The 12743-nt window shown below is 46.2% G+C and overlaps 1 pseudogene; it reads left to right on the top strand.

Moving 5' to 3' along the window:
- Positions 1–12743, top strand: part of LOC103269644 — a 102534-nt pseudogene that overhangs the window by 85220 nt on the left and 4571 nt on the right.

The raw sequence follows: 12743 nt of genomic DNA, 5'->3' as shown, positions 1-12743 counted from the left end.
CAGCAAGGGTGCCTGAACGAAGCATATTTGTATACCTAACCCTTAACTGTACCCCACAATATCATAATACAAAATATTGATTATTAAAAAAAAGAAAACATGGAAAAATTATCCAACCATAACTTGCTTCAGTCACTACAGGCACTCCAAAAGGTTCAACGGGCTGTGACAGAAACCGTGCAGGGGGACCTCCAGAAGCCAGCTCCAGAAATCCCTCACCCATTCCAACCGGGTGATCGTGTTTGGGTGAAATGGCATAAAACTGAGGCTCTTGCCCCCAAATGGAAAGGCTCTCATGTGGTGATCGTGACAACACCAACTGCCATTAAAGTCAGTGGCATTCATCCTTGGATTCATCACTCGCAGGTGAAAGTGGCTACCGACACACACCCGGAGACAGGAATAATCGTCAAACCGGCCACCGAGGAGGACCCGTTAAAGATGAGACTTTTGCGAGTCCCAAAATCCTAGTCTTACTCCTCGTGGAGCTCCCCCTAAGCCAGGCCTATCAGCCCCACTGTGGTGTTACTATGCCCCAGGAAACTACTCCTGGGTCTTAACGGACACCATCACGGGGACTGTAATCTCCACCTACTATGGGGATAGACGGCCGGTTTTTGACTTTGACCTTTGTAAGTTATGGCCCAGTCTATCCCTGATCCCCAAAGGATGGGGAAGCCACAGCCCAGAATTTCTGGGGTGCAGGTATAGCAACAGAGAAAACAAAAAGCAGCTTGCTAAAGTAGGTTTCTAAACGTGCCCAGCTGCCGGCCCTACCCACTGCCACAAGCCCCAGCAGTTTCACTGTGCTACCTGGGGCTGTGAAACTATTGCTCCTTGGAAAGGCAACAAAGACCCATACATATCTCTCAGCAGGAAACAAACTGCCTCCCCTTGTAGCCAACCGCAAACCTGCAATCCCCTAAAGCTCACAGTTATTCATTGGAACGTCTTTAGTATTCAAAAGGCATGGGAACTAGGTAAAACATGGGGACTTAGAAGATATGTATCAGGACTAGACCCTGGAATGTCATTTACTATTCAAAGGAAGCTTGCCCCCTGCGCCCTCAACCCAGTCAGCCCCATCTGTAATATCATTCTCCAGGTACCTGAACCTTCTAGGTCTGTTGTTGTAACCACTCCTTCCACCACCCTTTCCATGCAAGAAACCCCTGTGCCTACTCCACCACCCAAAATTCAGTTTCTTCCCATGCTGTCAGCAGTTCACCAGTTTGCTAATGCCACTCACCCTGACTTAGCAAAAGACGGCTGGCTATGCCTGGATCCCCGACCCCCATATTTCAGGGGAATCGGAGCCGTCTTCCCCATAGGGAACATTGAGAGGGATATACGAATCCTCAGTCTAACTGAGATCCAGTCTCAAAGGTTATGTCCCTGGGGTACCCACCCAACTCTAACTCTGGGTGATCTTCAAGAAAAGGGAACTTGTCTCCATTCACCGCAGTTCCCATTAAACAGTTCCCCCTCCAGGTATCCTGCAATGCCACCACCCAAGTTAATGCTGTGGATCTCCCAAGCAGTGAGAGCCCTCAGTTAGCTGTAGCTACCCCCACCACTTGGTTCACCTGTACAGGGGGTATTACCCCATGTGTCGCTCTGCAACACCTATGGGTCACCTCAGAGTTCTGTATTTTGGTGCACATTTTGCCCCAAGTATACATATATGAGAGGATAAAGGGAAGGGAGCATCTTCAGCTCCCAAGCTTCGCATGGGCAAAACGCACTGTTCCCATATTAGTGCCTCTCCTTGTAAGTCTAGGGGTTGGGGGACTGCTGCCCTGGGCACAACCTCCTTGGTTGTGGGGGACCAGAATCTCAAACAACTAAGCACTCAGGTCAATGCAGATTTAAGTCTATTAGAATCCAGTATATCCCAGCTGGAAGAGCAGGTGAACTCCCTGGCCAAAGTGGTGCTCCAGAATAAAAGGGCCTAGACCTCCTCTTCATGAAACAAGGGGGATTGTGCACAGCCTTGGGAGAAGCTTGTTGCTTCTATGCCAAGTCAGGAACAATATGAGATACTCTTGCTCAAGTAAGGGAAAACATCTAACAGTGATAGTTACAAAATCAGGCCTCGGAAAACTGGTATCAATCTCTCTTCTCCTGGTCCCCCTGGCTTACTACCCTAATTTCAGTAGTAGCTGGGCCTCTCCTCCTTCTCTTAATAGGTATTACTATAGGGCCCTGCATTATCAAGCACCTACTTACCTACATAAAAAATAGTATCATGCCTGTAAAAATGATGGTTCTCAGGTCACACTATACTCCTTTGTCTGAGGAGTCAATGATTTGACTCCTGGCACAACAAACAGGGGAATGTAAGAAGGAACAAAGAAAACAAAGAAAGAAGTGTAAGGGGGAAAAGCAGGACTAGCTCTAACCTTAAGGCAGGCATTACTACTTTCCTGGAAATTTTCTCTGCAGACATTATACAATTGATTGTACTCTTATCCGCCACACCTGCATAACCAGCTACATCTGCTTCTGTAAACTTGCTTGCTTGCCCACACCTCCAGAATGTTGCGATAAGAGCCCTGGGAAGTCCCAAGTTCTATCTTTAACTCACCAGGATATAAATCTAAATACATAAGACAGCCCTGTGTTGCAGCTCGGGGCCCTTGCTTGGAACTAGTTCCCTGCAAGCGGCTGCTGGCCAGCAAGAGCCTTGACTAATAAACCTCTCCTTTGCTAATTTGAGTCAGTGGGCTGTCATTTAATCTCTCGGACCCTACTTCATACAACACTTTCAAAAAAAAGTTGATTGCCAAATTGCCTTTGAAGGAAGATGAAACAACACCTAAAATGTCCCCGATGACATTAAAGAGAAAACAAATGTGCATGTTGGAAGTCTCATGGCAAAATACATAACAGAATGTGGTGTGATCATAGGTGTCAGTTCATGGAACAAAGTGTGGTGGGACTGTTCTAGAGTTCCCTTGCCAGAAAAGTGCTTCACCAAGCAATAGAATTCATTAGGCTTAAGGAGAAACATCTCTGCGCTACATATTTCTGCGTTTCATTGCAGGCTGTTTTCTCATTGCCTCAGTGGGGGTCAACATCAGTCAAAGATGAAAATGTCAGAAGGAATGAAGACAGACTCAGGGTTCCATGAAGAGTTATATCTCATGACCTTTACTCTAACTGCAGCTTAAAGCTCTAGATTATTTTATTCCTGGAATAAATGTAGGCAAGTCCATAGTATTTAAGACTACTATTGTGTTGCTTCAGGGACTGAAATATGTAAAACCCAAACAAAGTTGCTGGTCAATTTTGCAAAAGTACAAAGAGAAGATCATTCTCCCAATGGAAGCTATGAGGAGAGAACACAATCCTTTGTAGAAAATGGCTTGTATATTAGGTACTAGAATATTATGATTACTTCATGTGTTCACAAAAAGAAGCACTTTTGGCAACAAGCTAGTTAAGATGTAGTTTCTCTTTTCCTGTCTCTGAGACATGTTAGTAATTGGCAATCAATGCATTCATCAGACAGTGGCAAAATCGCTTACAATCCTACACTGATGCTAACCTGTTAAAGGCTTCCACATAATCTACGTAGCTTAACTCTAGGTAAGAGTTTGGCAAATCAGATATCAGGAAGTCCTTAAAGTGAAGAGAGAAAAAAAAATTTAACCTAGTTTTTCCTTTTTTTGTTGTGGACAGGTGGCAGAAGTTTCCACCCATTCAAACTTTAGTATTACCGAGTCTAATATCACACTCTTTTGATTGATTGATTGATTGATTGGTTAATGTATTTGGAAGTAAGTACAGTACTTTCACAAAGAAGAGATTATTAAATTGCCTTTGATGGAAGCAGAAAGAAAACCTAAGATGTTCCCAGCCACATTAAAAAGAAAACACAAGTATGCATGATGGAAGTCTCTTGGCAAAATACATAACAGAATATGGTGTGATCATCTGTGGCAATTCAGGGAACAAAGCATGATGGTACTCCAGTAGTCAAAATTCTGCTCTGGAGTTCACTTACCAGAAAAGTGCTTTGCTGGGCAACAGAGATCATTAGGTTTAAGGAGAAATATCTGCATGCTGCCTAATTCTGGACTTAATTGGAGGCTGTTTCCTCATTGCCTCAGAAGACTGAATCAAGGTCAAAGGTGAAAAAGTCATCAGAAATGAAGATAAATTCAAGGCTCCATGATGAGTTAAAAACTAATGCCATGTACGTAAACTGCAGATTAGGGATCTATATTTTTTCACTCTGGATATTGAGTCAAGCCTATATAGTTGAAGACTCCACATTTTGATCATTCAGGGATTGAAATATGTGAACCCCTAAACAAAGTTGCTAGGTCAGTTTTGTAAAAGCACAAAGAGAATATAATTCTCCCTATGGAAACTATGAGGAGAGAACACAGTCCCTTATGAAAACATGTTTTGTATCCTAGGGTCTAGAGTGTTAAGATTATTTCATGGGGTTCACTAAAGGATGCATTTACACTAAAAAGTAAGTTAAAATGTGTTTTTTCTCTTTCTGTCCCTGAGACATGTTAACCAGTGGTAATCAGTGCATTCTTCAGAGTGGCACAATTGCTTACAAACTTATGTGAACGCTAAACTTTTAAAGGTTCCCACATTATCTGAGTAGCTTAACTTTATAGCTAAGAATTTAGCAGATTAGATATCATGATTTCTTTAAAACATAGTGAGGAAAATAAGGAATTAACAGACTTTTCCTTCATTTGCCATAAACAGGTGGCAGATGAGTGTACATATTCAAACAATTTGCGGTATAATGTACTGAGTCTAACAACCTTTTCTTTCTTTCTTTCTTTCTTTCTTTACTTATCTATTAATGTATTTGAAAGTAAGTAAAACACTTTTACAAAGAAAGGAGATTGCAAAATTGCCTTTCAGAATAACTGAAAGAAAACCTTAGATATTACCAGTGATGTTAAAGAAAAAACACAAAGTTGCATGCTGGAAGACTCTTGACATAAAAACTAATGAAATATGGTGTGATCATTTGTGCCAGTTCAGGTAACTTTTCTGGCAAGGGAACTCCAGAGCAGGTTTTTTACTTTTCTGGAGATTCACCATGCTTTTTTCCATGAACTGACACAAATGATCACACCATGTACTGATTTTATTGCACCTAAGAGACTACTTGATCTTTGTTGCCCAGCGAAGCAACGTCCAGCAATATCAAAAACCTGCTCTGGAGTTTCCTTGCCAGAAAAGAGCATCACTGGGCAATAGGGGCTATTAGGCTTAAGGAGAAACATCTGGGAGCTACCTACTTCTTGGTTTAATTGGTGGCTTCTTTCTAATTTCCTCAGAGGACTGTATCTAGGTCAGTTGTGAAAAAGTCAGCATGAACGAATATAAGATCAAGGCCCTAAGAAGAGTTATAAACTCATGTTCTTTAACTGCAGCTTAAAATCAGATTATTTCACCATTTAAATTAATTAGGTCAATCCACAGAATTTAAGGCTACACATCGCATTGTTTCAGGGATTGAAATATGTAAAACCCAAAATAAATTACTAAGTCAATTTTTGTAAAAGTACAAAGAGAACGTCCTTCTCCCTATGGAAGCTATAAGGAGAGAACACTGCGCCTTATAGAAACATGATTTGTATCTTAAGTGCATGTATGTTGTGATTATTTTATGGGGTCAAAAAAAAAGCACTCTTATCAACAAGCAAGTTAAAATGTAATTTTTTCTCTCCCTTTTCCAGAGACATGTTGCCAAGTGGTTATCAGTGCATTCCTCAGAGAGTGGCAAAGTCACCCACAAACCTATGTTGATGCTAACCTGCTAAAGCCGTCCACGTTATGTGTAGCATCACTCTTAGTAAGAGTTTCACAAAGTATATCAGGATTTCTTTAAAGAATAGTGAGAAAAAAGGAAACTAACCAGGTTTTTCCTTCATATAAGGCTGAAAGGTCTCAGATGGCTTCACCCATTAAAATAGATTGCTCTATACCTTACTGAGTTCAACACCACACTCTTTTTTCGTGTATATATTTGCATGTTGGAAGTCTCTTAGTGCAATAAAAATGATATGTGGTGTGACCATTTGTATCAGTTCATTGAACAAAGCATGGTAGGTTTCTAACAAAGTTTAAAACCTGCTCTGGAGTTCCTTTGCCAGAAAAGTTCTTTGCCGGGCAATAGAAATCATTAGGCTTAAAAAGAAATACCTATGTACTTTCTACTTCTAGGCCTAATTGGAGTCTGACTCCTCATTATCTCAAGAGGCTGAATCTAGGTCACAGGTGAAACCATCAGAAATAATGAAAAAGATCAAGGCTCCATGAAGAGTTAGAAACACATGCACTATTACTGCAGCTTAAGGCTCTAAATTACTTCACTCCTGGAATTAATTTAGGCAAACCCACAGTATTTAAGACTACACATTCTATTCTCTTGAAATATGCAAAACAACGCTGCTAAGTCAATTTTTGTAAAAGTACAAAGAAATGCTACTCCTACTAGGGAAGCTATGAGGAGAGAACACATTCCCTTATGAAAATATAGTACGTATTCTAGGGGTTGGATTGTTATGATTATTTCATTGGGTTCCCAAAATAAACACTTTTAGCAACTAGAAAGTTAAAACTTGTTTTTTCTCCTTCAATCCCAGAGGCGTGTTACCCAGTGATAATCAATGTATTTATTGGAAAGTGGCAAATTCACCTACACACCTACTTTGATACTAACCATGTAAAGGTTTCCACGTTATGTGTGTAGCTGCATTCTAGGTAAGAGTTTGTCAAAGATATCAGGATTTCTTTAAACCATGATGAGAAAAACATGAACCAGCCAGTCTTTTTCATTTGCTGCTGACAGGTTGCATATGGATCCAGACATTCAAAGAGTTTGCAGTATAATCTACTAGCACCACACTTTTTTCATTTATTTATTTATTTACCTATTCTTTTATTTGGAAGAAAGAACAACACTTTCAAAAGAAAGTTGATTGCCAAATTGTCCTTGAAGAAAGGTGAAAGAAAACCTATGCTTTTCCCAGTGATGTTAAAGAAAAAACACAAACATACATGTTGGAAGTCTCTTGGTGAAATACATAATAGAATGTGATGTGATCATTTGTGCCAGTTCAGGGAACAAAGTATGGTGAGACCCAGCAAAGTTAAAAATCTGCTCTAGAAGTTCCTTGCCAGAAAAGGGCCTCACTGGACAATAGAGATCATTAGGCTTAATGAGAAACGCCTGCGTGCATCTACTTCTGGGCTTATTGGAGCCTGTTTCCTTGTTGTTTTAGGAGGCTGAATCTAAGACAAAGGTTAAAACGTCAGAAGAAATGAAGATAAGCCCAAGGCTTAATGAAGATTTAAAACTCTAACTCTAACGGCAGCTTTAGACTCTAGCTTACTTCACTCCAGCAGTTAATTTAGGTAAGCCTATAGCATTTAAGACAACACATTGCATTGTTTCAGAGGTTGAAATATGTGAAACTCAAAACAATGTTGTTAGGTCAATTTTTGTAAAAATGCAAAAAGGAGATTCTTCTCCCTATTGAAAATATGAGGATGCCTAGTCTCTTGTGGAAACGTGGTTTGTGTCCTAGGGGTTAGAGTGTTATGACGACTTCATGAGACTCACAAAATAAAGCACTCTAGCCACAAGCAAGTTAAAACACAGGTTTTCTCTTCTTGCCTCAGAGACGTGTCACCCAGTGTTATTCAGTGCATTCATCAGAGAATGAAAACATGGTCTACAAACATACATCGTCGCCAACGAGCTAAAGGCTTCGCGTTATCTGTGTAGCTTCACGCAAAATAAGAGTTTGGCAAAGCAGATATCAGGGTTTCTTTAAAGCATTGCGAGAAAAAAAGAAGATATACTACCAGCTTTTTCCTTTATTTGCCTCCAAAAAGTTTCAGGTAGATCCACTCGTTCAAACAGTTTACGGTATAACCTACTGAGCCTAACACCACACTCTTTTCTCATTTAATTATTTATTGATCTATTTGTGTATTTGGAAGTAAAATACTTTCACAAAGAAAGGTGATTGCCTTTGGAGGAAGATGAAAGAAAATTAAGATGTTCCCAGAGGGGGGAAAAAGTGCGTGTTGGAAGTCACTTGGTGAAATACAAAACAGAATTTAGTGTGATCATTTGTGTCAGTTCAGGGAACAAAGCGTGGTGAGACTCCAGCCAAAGAAAAAACTTTACCTGGAGTTCCCTTGCCAGAAAATTGCCTCTTTGGGCAACAGAGATCATTAAGCTGAAGGAGAAACTACTGCATACTACTGACCTCTGGGCTTAATTGGAGGCTGTGCCATCATTGCCTCCAGAGGCTGAATCAAGTCAAAGGAGAAAACTTCAGAAGGAATGGAGATGGGCTCAAGGCTTCATGAAGAGTGAAAACTCAAGTCCTTTCCTCTAACAGCAGCCTGAGGCTCTAGGATATTTCATTCCTAGAATTAGCTTAGGCAAGCCCATATTTAAGACTACACATTGTTTTGTTTCAGAGATTGAAATGTGTGAAAATCTATACAAAGTTGCAAGGTCAGTGTTGTCAAAGTACAAAGAGAATATCATTCTCCCTATGGAAGCTATAAGGATAGAATCCAGTCCCTATGGTAACACAGTTTGTATGTTAGGGACTAGAGTACTATGATCATTTTATGGGGTTCACAAAAGGAAACACTTCCAGCAACAAGCAGGTCAAAACGTTGTTTTTCTCTTTCTGTCCCAGATACGTGTTCCCAAGTGGTAATCAATGCATTCACAGAGAGTGGCAAAATTTCCTACAAACCTTCGTGGATGTTGATCTGTGAAAAGCTACCACAGTATCTCTGTAGCTTAAATCTAGGCAAGAGTTTGACAAATCTTATATCAGGATTTCCTTAAAGCTTAGTGAAAAAATAAAAATAATATACTAGCCTGTTTTTCCTTTTTTGCCATGGACAGTTTGCAGATGGATCCACCTATTCAGTTTGCAGTATAACCAACTGAATCTAACACCACACTGTTTGTTTGTTAGTAAGTGAAACACTTTCACAAAGAAAGGAGATTACCGAGTTCCTTTGAAGGATGCTAAAAGCAATCCTTAGATATTCCTAGTTATGATGTTAAAGAGAAAACATAAAAGTGCATGTTGGAAGTCTCTTGGCATAATACAAAATGATATGCAGTTCAGGGAACAAAGCATGGTGGACTGCAGCAACATCAGAAATCCACTTTGGAATTCTCTTACCAGAAAAACGTTTTGCTGGGCAATAAAAATCATTAGACTTAAGGAGAAACACCTGGCTGCTACCTACTTCTGGGCCTAATTGAAGACTATTTCCTCATTATCTCGGGAGTCTGAATCTAGGTCACAAGTGAAAATGTCAGAAAAATGAAAATATGATCAAGGTTCCTGTCTGAGCCACCGTTCAGCTACACTGTGCTGGGCCAGAGCTGGGCACGTGACATCCTGGGGGAGAGTGGACTCTCACTCGTCTTCCCCTGTCCCCTCGAGAACCCTGTGCCTGCAGGAGGAAGAGTTGGTGGAGCTGCTGGCCCGGCACTGCTACGTGCAGCTGAGTGCCTCGGTGGGGAGTCAGGCTGTCCAGGATCTGCTCCCCAGCTGCATCCTCTCCAAACTGTACAGGACCAAGCCCCCAGAGAGGCGGACTAGCCTCATCACTGCCACCCATGCCAAGGTCAGTGTGCAGCCTGATGCCCAGCACTGAGATTTCCTTGGGTGGTGAGGGATGGGGTAAAGCCAGCCTTGCCAGTCCCTGTCATTCCTGTGGGCCAATGGTGAAGCTGGCACGGTATGTGTACAGCACCCAGACCAGTGCTTGGCACATAGTAGGTGTTCAATAATGGTGTTCCCTTCATCTGTCCCACCATGGGTGCATCCTGGAGACAAACCCAACTTTTCTCGGCCTCTGCTCTCAGGGGCCCCTGTCCCCCTCCTCTGAGCACTGCCCCACCCTGCCCCAAGACCAGCCTGCTGGGGAGGCAAGGACAGGCATTTCAGCATGCGCATACTGAGCGCTGGGTCTATACCCTGTGCCCACAATCCTGGGATGCAACGGCAGCTCCACCTTCAGGGAGCCTGCAGGCGTTTCCACACATAAGGACGAGTGGATGGCAAGTGAGCCAAGAGCCACCAAGAAGCGGCACTGGTTGTTATGGGAACAAGTAACAGGGTGGGACGCGCCGTGTCTGGGAGAAATCCCTGAGGAGACGTCTGTGCTGAGGTCTGAAGCTGGTGGGGACCAGGCAGGCAGGGCCGGGTGGGCGGTGGCCCTGAGGAGAGGCTCCTGAGGAAGGGGAGCCTGGGTCTGGGAGACATAGAGTGGCTGGCATCCCCAAGTGGGTGGTCCGGGCTCCACAGCCATCAGCACTAACCCACCTAAGGAAAAGGGACAGGTGCTAGAAAGTGGGGTCACGGCTCCAGGCCACACAGCAGGCAGCGTGGCATGGGCAGGCCCTGCCCTGTCCAGCCCGGGGTCTGGCCCTCCCGTGCCACGGGGCAGCCAGGCCAGAAGGAGCCTGTGGGAAGGGCCTTGTGGGCAGCTCCTGGGCGCCCACAGGCCTGCGCCTCTGCAGAGCTTGCTGGCCATGTCGCCGGAGAAGTGGAAGCTGGCAGCCCAGGAGGGGACGCCTGCAGAGCCACGACACGCGGAGCCCGAGAAGCCACACACCCTGGAGGAGTTCTCCCATGAGTTCTTCAGATGCCACCCGCCTGGCCCCTGGGTGTGCTGTGTGCTTCAGGGCGTCCACTGCTGCTGATGCAGAGCCTGCCTGGCCTCCCGGGTGAGGGCGGGATGGAGGGGCTTATGGCTGGGGTTAGGGGACACTCCGCCCTTTCACAGCCACCCTGGGTGGCTGGACAGAGGGCCCAGGCACGGGGGGCAGAGCGGCCTCGTGGCGAGCCCTCACACCAGCCCCACCCATCAGAACCCCAGAAAAGGAGACCGTGGGCAGAGCTGTGCTGCCCCTGGACTGTGTCCACAACTACCTGTGGAATTATTCACCTGAGCCGCTGAGCAGCCACTGCTCAAGTGTGTCCATGCCAACATTGGCCTCCATGACATTGTCTGTCAGATCTTTGTCAATATCCTTGCCCAGTCAGTCTGCCCCTACTGCACACCACCCCACCAGTGCAGGCATCGGAGCTTCCCCACCTTACAACTACCCCCTAAGGAGTCAGACCTCACTTCACAGAGTGCAGGGCAGAGCCCACCGGAAGCTCCCTGCAGGCCTGGGTTCAGGGGTCATTGTGAGGCTTGGGTTGAGGTGCTAGTCCCGGTCAGAGTGCAGGGCCTGGGTCAGGGGTCAGTGTGGGGCCAGGGTCAGTGCGAGGCCTGGGTCAGGCATCAGAGTGGCACCTGGGTCAGGGATCGGTCAGGTGTCAGCTTGGGACCACTCCCAGCACCACGCTCCTTGACAGCTGTACCCATCCTCAGATACATGGGCAACTACCCCTCTCGGCAGGCCTGGCCCTCGCTGGAGCTCACCGACCAGTTCTTCTCACTGGCTCTGCAGGACTCGTTCCTACAGGACGAAGTCTACTGCCTGGTCCTGAAGCAGCTGACGCACAATGTCAACAGGTCTGCCGGGGACAGCAGGACAATGGGCGCTGGCCTTCCGTCTGTCCCAACGCCCTCAAGGCCAGGGCTGCTGTTCACAGGGGAAGCAGCAGCTCATGGCTCCCAATCCTTGCCTGGCCATCTGCAGCAACAGTGGGAAGGGCTGGGACGAGGCCTGCTGGGGTGACGTCTTGGGGCAGTCAGAGCAGGGGGCACAGACCTGCCCCGGGCCCTGCCTGCTCCCACCCTCCCTCTGTGCAACCTGCCTGGCTGTGGCCACTAAACTTCAGTGTCCTTCTCCACCCAATGGGCACAGTGGTGCTGCCTCCCTCTCTAGGGAGTGAAGGCCCTGTGGTGCTGGGCAGCCATACTCCGGCTGGCAAGGTACAACTTTGCTGGTGTCCACTGCGTCCTCCCCATTGAGTCCCTCAGACCCCAGGGCCAGGGAGGTCTCAGGTCCCTGCTCCCTGAGGTGCCTGCCTGGCCTGGACCCTGAGGGAGCCTCTTCCTGCTGGCAAACACCAACCCCTAGGAACAATAAGGAGTGGGGCGGGCAGCTGCTATGGCTCTGCACGGGCCTCTTCCCGCCTGGCAAGTCCTGCCCCAAGCCCAGAAGTTCATAGATACTCGGAGGGGGAAGCTGCTGGCCCCTGACTGCTGCTGCCACATCCAGAGTGTCCTGAGGCAAGCATGCCACCTTCATGTCCCTGGCGTCAGCCCTGGGCCAGCAGAGGAGGGGCGGAGGAAGAGGACGGCCCAGTACTGAGGGCCTAGCCCAGCCCTCCAGGAGCTCAGGATCCAGGGGTGCACTCCAGAATCTCGTGTCATTTTGGAGAGGTGAGAGCAGGCCCCGGGCCCCCAGAGTGGAGGGCGAGGCCCAGGAGGGTTGTGGGGAGGCCCAGGGCAGTCAGTGGAGGTTTCTGGTGGGCTCAGTTGCAGCCACCAGCTCCCCTGCCCCACCGCAGCACACCCAGAGTACACAGGAACGGCCTGGATGCCAGAGGTGACCTGGACGTCCCAGCCCAGCCCTGAGCAGCTGAGGTCAAAAGCCCATCCATCCCAGCCCTCACGCTCCTCCATAGCCCTCCAAAGTGAGAGGTTCTTCCTTGGCTCTCCCTCCTTCTTCTCACCCCTCCTACTTCTCTTGCTAGACCTCCCATGGAGGGCGGGCTGACGGTGGGAGTGGCCATGGTTGCAGCGGC

The sequence above is a fragment of the Carlito syrichta genome, unplaced genomic scaffold (genome assembly GCF_000164805.1).
Source record: "Carlito syrichta isolate Samal-C Ts95f unplaced genomic scaffold, Tarsius_syrichta-2.0.1 Scaffold309408, whole genome shotgun sequence".
Taxonomy (NCBI): domain Eukaryota; kingdom Metazoa; phylum Chordata; class Mammalia; order Primates; family Tarsiidae; genus Carlito; species Carlito syrichta.
Note: the sequence above shows the minus strand (reverse complement) of the source record. Positions and strands in the feature narration are given on the sequence as shown.